Below are 6,000 nucleotides of genomic sequence, written 5' to 3'. Positions count from 1 at the left end.
CCCAAATTTTCAAACAAGTCAATAAAGTTGGAGCATGTTTATGGTCTCTAGGAGTCATGGGATGAATGCTAATTTGGGGTAATGAGTTCCTTTGAGCTTACAATATTCAAGAGATTGGCATACAGGCTGGCTCAAACCATGAACAAGCACACTCTTGCTATGAGGTACACATAGATGGCAACATTTTGTTGTGGTTTCAATATTTATTTATTTATTCATTCGATTTATATCCTGCCTGTTTCCTACAAAGGGCTCAAGGCAGCTTACATCTCCTCCTCCCCTATCTTATCCCCACAACAACCCTGTGAGGTAGGTTGGGCTGAGAGTCTGTGATTGGCCCAAAGTCACCCAGTTGGCTCCGTGGCTGAGCAGGGACTAGAACCCAGATCGTCTGAGTCCCAGTCCCATGCTCTTAACCACTACACCACACTGGCTCTCCAATATATATCCATATATTGTTTTTCAAACAAGCATTCGAGAACACAAGAGCCCTGTTGTCCAGCAATCTATTCACACAGTGGCCAATCAGTGGCCTATGGAAAGTACTCTTAAGAAGTAGCACTCAGTAGCACCTTTAAGAAAGTTCTTTAAAATCCAGTCCTTACTACATGGCACTTAGCTTGGCACATAAACTCCCAGATACTTTGACATACTGTCAAATTTTATAAAGCAGTGGGTAACATTTATTTTACATGAAAAGATCTGAAGCAACGATACAAACCAGTGAGTGCTCCTTTGTGGGACACAAGAGACTAGAGCAGTGATGGCGAACCTTTTAGAGATCGAGTGCCCAAACTGAAACCCAAAACCCATTTATCATGAAGTGTCAACACTACAATAAAACCTGCAAACTGAGGTTTTAGTTTAGAAAAAACAATTCACAGCCAGTCCAAGCAAATATATATATATATATATATATATATCCTTGGCAGCGCACTGACTGGCCATGAGAAAGCTCAGACGAGTCACGGCTAATGAGTCACAGCTCGTGATATCATAGCCTGGTGTCGCTACTCCATTCCAAGCAAGCACATGTCCCCTGTGCATGGGAATCTTTGCATACTGATCTTGGGGCTCCCGTCAGCCTGTCACAGCAGGCACCAAGTTAAGGACAACTGCACGGTTCTAGGTCTTTGGAAGAAGAAATCCAGGGACTTTTACTGACAGGTTACTCCCTTCTGTATTCTAAATTCATGGGGGGTAATGCAGCTTTCTTAAATCACCTTGCTTCCCTGCTATATCACGCAAAGGTGCCATAGCAGAAGGGTAGAGCTGGTGGGAAGCTTCAGATTCCTTTATTTCCTAACTGGATCTTCACTCCAGAAACACATGGAAAACTGACCCCTTGCACACTCCATTTACCCAAGTTCCTCCTTGATATCCGCTGACTCTCCCTTCTCGTTCACCCCAGATCACAAAGAAGGGGCTGGGGGGAGGCAATGGGCTGCAGCAGAAAGCTGCCAAGGAAAGGCCACAGCACTAGCTGAGTTTTGCCCATTAAGCACTAAGATTACTTCTCCATCTTTCTTGATTATTATCTGCATTCTTGCACATCTCTCCTCAGGCTCATTATGAAAACAGCAGGTAGGCTTAGTGTGGAAATACTGGGTTATGCCACTGGCTGAATTTCCCCTTCCTAGCAAAGCCCCAGGTGAACTCTACAGAACCAGCTGAAGGGTAATGGAAGAGAGCCAAACCATTCCTTCTCATAAATAGAGCCCATAAACTATATAATGTTCTCAAGAAACAACTCTCATTTAAAAGTGAATAATAAGGCACACATATTGGTATAATCAAAGACTGTGTATACCCTAGACTTGTTTCTAAAAATCAGAAATTGCATTTAATTAACAGACCTCTGAGACAAAAAGCTGATTTCTATTCCTAGTACAAATAATACAGGCCATATATTTGCAGTTTTGCTTATTTTGCTTTAGGACATGGGGAAAGGGACTGTGCAGGACATTGCACCTCATAGCCTGCAATCCTATTTCCTCCTTTAGGGAGGACCGTAGTTCAGCAGCACATTCTTCGCACGCAGGAGTCCTTGGTTTTTTCAGACATTAAGGAAGTCAGTAACTGGCAATTTGGGAGATCCCTTTATGCCTGAGAACTTGGGGAGCCAGTGCCTAACAGTGTATCATGAGGTTCTTTGTCATGGCCTCTGTGCATCACACACATGAGTGCTGCGCCTGTGCAGTGCCTAAGTCTGGAAAGATTGCAAAGCTTAACAGTTTTTGGTGGGAACTCCGCTCCCCTCCCCTCTAACGATATAAATGGAGCAGAGTGCCCGCCATTTTCCCAGTCTTCTTGCGACCGCCATTCGCTGTGCCTCGAGCCTTTCACCTCTTCGTTCGTACTTGCTCTTTAGATCTTATTCCTCTACTTGTTGTTCCTTGTTAGTTGTACGATTCCAAGTTTTTTCCTTCCCTGTTTTAAGTTCTCTTCTATTTACTCTACCCTGTTTTTTTTAAAATTACCCCTTTTTCTCCTTCTACCTGCTTTCTATCTTGTTATTCCTCAATGACACAGCGTGTGGCTTCCCGCAAGTGCTCCCAGTGCGGGTCTAAAATGTCACCAACTGACCCGCACAATCTGTGTCTCCTCTGCCTCGGAGAGGGCCACAGGACTGACAAATGCGGCCATTGCCAGGCCTTTACAAAGCAGGCACAAAAGAACCGGGAGAATTGCCTGTGAAAGCTCCTGTGGGACCAGGCCTCCTACAGTTGGACCAACTAGCCGACAAATCTGCTTCAGCCTCTGCTTCCACCGCTCCTCCACCCCACCCATCGGCTGATGGTGCTCCTGTGCTGGAAGCCCAGCGATCCTCTTCTCTTCACAAATAGAAAGAGAAGAGGAAGCATGGTGGATCTGAGAAGTCCTCGGGCCATAAGAAGCCCAAAAAGGACAAAGCAGACAAACCGACCCATAAGCTAAGAAGCCCAATCACCTGAGACATCAAGATTCGGGCTCCTCTGTTCCATTGGTTCCGACGGCCGCCATGGTACCAACTCCAATGGGTCCGGCCCTGAAAATGGCCATGCAAGTGACCCCGCCTGGGTCTCCGAGACAAGTTGTATGCTCAGTCCAGTCATCTCCCGAACAACCTGATGTTCCATTGCGGGGATCGATTTCTGACAGGGAGATTTGTGACTCTCCCCCAATGGCTCATTCTCTGACTCCTCTGCCTTCGTCTGAGCCTTCCCCGAGACCGGCACCTCAGCATGTGCGATACCTCTGGTCATCCCTCGGAGGAATGGGAACAACTGCACTATAGGAGGCCTCATCATGAGCCCTGGGATGACTATCCATCGTGCAGCTATTACCTGTCGGTATGGGATCATACTCTCTCCGCAGTACCGAGAGAGGCTCTGTCCACCTCAAGGCCAACAAGGTCTAGGTGTCCCAGCTCACCGGCTGAGTCTTCTTCAAGCTGTCCACCGCACTATGATTCAGACTCAGAGGACTCTGAGGTGGTGTCTACTTCGCTGGATGCTGTGATCTCGACACAGGGTCCCAGCTCGCCAGAGGAACCCTATGTGACCTTTGGGGAACTGATGGCGAGACTTGCCAGGTCAGTCAAGATCGAAGCCCAACACCGCATCGATCCTAGTACTGACAAGTTCTACAACATTGTCAAAGGAGAACAATCAGCTGCCATCATCCTTCCCTTGATCACGACTCTTTGACAGGCAATGATGGAGCCCTGGAATTTTCTGAACCAGCCTCAACCTACCTCACGTCGGTACGAGGCTATGTATCAAGTCCGGGGGCAGGATATTCCATTCCTCCTGCATCATCTGAGGCCGAACTCGATAGTTGTGGAATCGTCCCAGGGCCGCGAGTTGAGGGGCCATACTACACCCCACGACAAGGAGAGCTGCAAGATCGACATGTTGGCTCACCGGATCTATGCCACTACAGGACTTGGCCTCCACATCTCGAATTACGAAGCCACGCTGGCTCGGTATCAATATTTTTTTATGCAGAAGCTAGAAAACCTCACTGCTTCTCTCCCGGACCAGCAAAAAGATCTGGCTTGTATATTCATTAAGGAGGCCATGCAGGTGGCAGTCCAACAGCTCACTAAGGCGAGACACCATGTCAATTCCTACTCCAGGGCTCTGCTTGGTGCTGTCTCCCTTCGTTGCCATGCCTGGCTCTGGAGTTGCAACTTCCCGGAGGAGACTAAACACCAGATTGAGGAGATGCCTTTTGACGGCTCAGGTCTATTCCACGCACAGACTGACCATAAAATGAAGTCCATACATGAGTCGAGGATGACTGCTCATTGGATGGAGGTCCCGAACCAATCCCGTCGTAAGTGGCCTTGGTCCTGTCTAATAGATACCAGCCATACTCTCAATTTCCGGCCCGTCAACAGTTTCAGCCCTGTCAACATTGGAAGTAACAACAGTGTTTCCAACACAACCGCCGTTGTTTTGACTCCAACAAACGCCAGCGTTGACGGGACAAGCAAACTTCTCGTCTCCTCAACCCACCCTCCCCTCTCCCTTTTGGGGATCGACTACAAAGTCGACTCTCCATCTGGGAGTCCATCACCTCTGATCGGTGGGTTTTATCCATTATTCAGCACCGTAACAGAATTGAATTCGATATTGTACCCCCACCAGGACCGATCTGATTTACACCTCAATCATCGGTTCTCGTTGACGAAGTTCAACAATTACTTCATAAAGGAGCGATTCAACAGCTTACGCACTCTGAGTGGCTCCACAGATTCTATTCTAGATATTCTACTGTCCTGAAGTGGGAGGGTGGTCTTCATCCGATTCTGGACCTACGCGACATCAATAAGTTCATCAAAACCAAAACGTTTTGGATGACCACCCTTCAAAATATCCTTCCGTTGCTTAGGAGAGAGGATTGGTTTGCTTCTCTGGACTTGAAAGATGCCTATTTTCATATTGCCATTTATCCATCCCATAGGCGTCTTCTACGTTTTACTGTCGGTTCCGACCTGTTTGAATTCAACATCCTCCTGTTTGGACTAGCTACTGCCCCCCGGGTTTTCACCAAATGTATGGCCCCGGTGTATGCACATCTTTGGCTCCAAGGGATTCAGTGTATCCCTACCTGGATGATTGGCTGATAGTTTCCCCGTCCCAGGAAAGCCTTCTATCAGCACTGAGAATTACTTGTACTCTTCTGGACAATTTGGGACTTTGTATTAACCATGAGAAATTGTGCCTTGTTCCCTCACAGGTCATCAGTTTCATTGGAGCACATCTCAATTCCACACTGGCGAAAGCTTTTCTTCCACCGAGCCGAAAGGACAATCTGTGCTCCTGGATCCGTCAAATCCAAATGAACAGAACTGTTCCAGCACTCTCGATCCAGAAGCTCCTTGGTCACATGGCCTCCTCAGTCGTCACAGTCTCCCACGCCAGGCTACGGATGAGACCACTCCAATTATACTTCAACAAAATGTTTCAGCCACAACGAGACTTGCCCCACCGATTTCTTCGCCTTCCAACTTCTGTCCTCCGGACTTTATCATGATGGACTGTTCAACACAATCTGACTGTGGGTGTCCCATTCCGTCCACCTCATCCAACCCTGACTCTCTATACTGACACATCCCTGACCGGGTGGGGAGCCCTGTGCGCCGGCCTTCAAACACAGGGCACCTGGGACCAATGGGAGTCCGCCAGGCACATCAATTTTCTCGAGCTCCTGGCAGTCTTCAAAGCACTTCACTCGTTCGAGGATACTCTCCAGTGACACGTTGCACAGGTTGCCTCCGACAACGTGGTCGCTGTATTTTATATCTACAAGCAGGGCGGAACAAAGTCTGCTCCCCTGGCCCATTTGGCGATGCAACTGTGGGACTGGTGCATTCCCAGGGACATAACTCTCCTTGCAGTCCACCTGGCCCGTACCAACAACAAGGAGGCCGATATCCTGAGCAGACAAATGTCGACGACCCACGAATGGGAACTGGATTGTCCAACTTGCCGTTGCCTTTTTCGCAACTGG

Source organism: Varanus komodoensis, unplaced genomic scaffold, assembly GCF_004798865.1.
Source record: "Varanus komodoensis strain SLA01 unplaced genomic scaffold, ASM479886v1 scaffold5, whole genome shotgun sequence".
Lineage (NCBI taxonomy): Eukaryota > Metazoa > Chordata > Lepidosauria > Squamata > Varanidae > Varanus > Varanus komodoensis.
Note: the sequence above shows the minus strand (reverse complement) of the source record.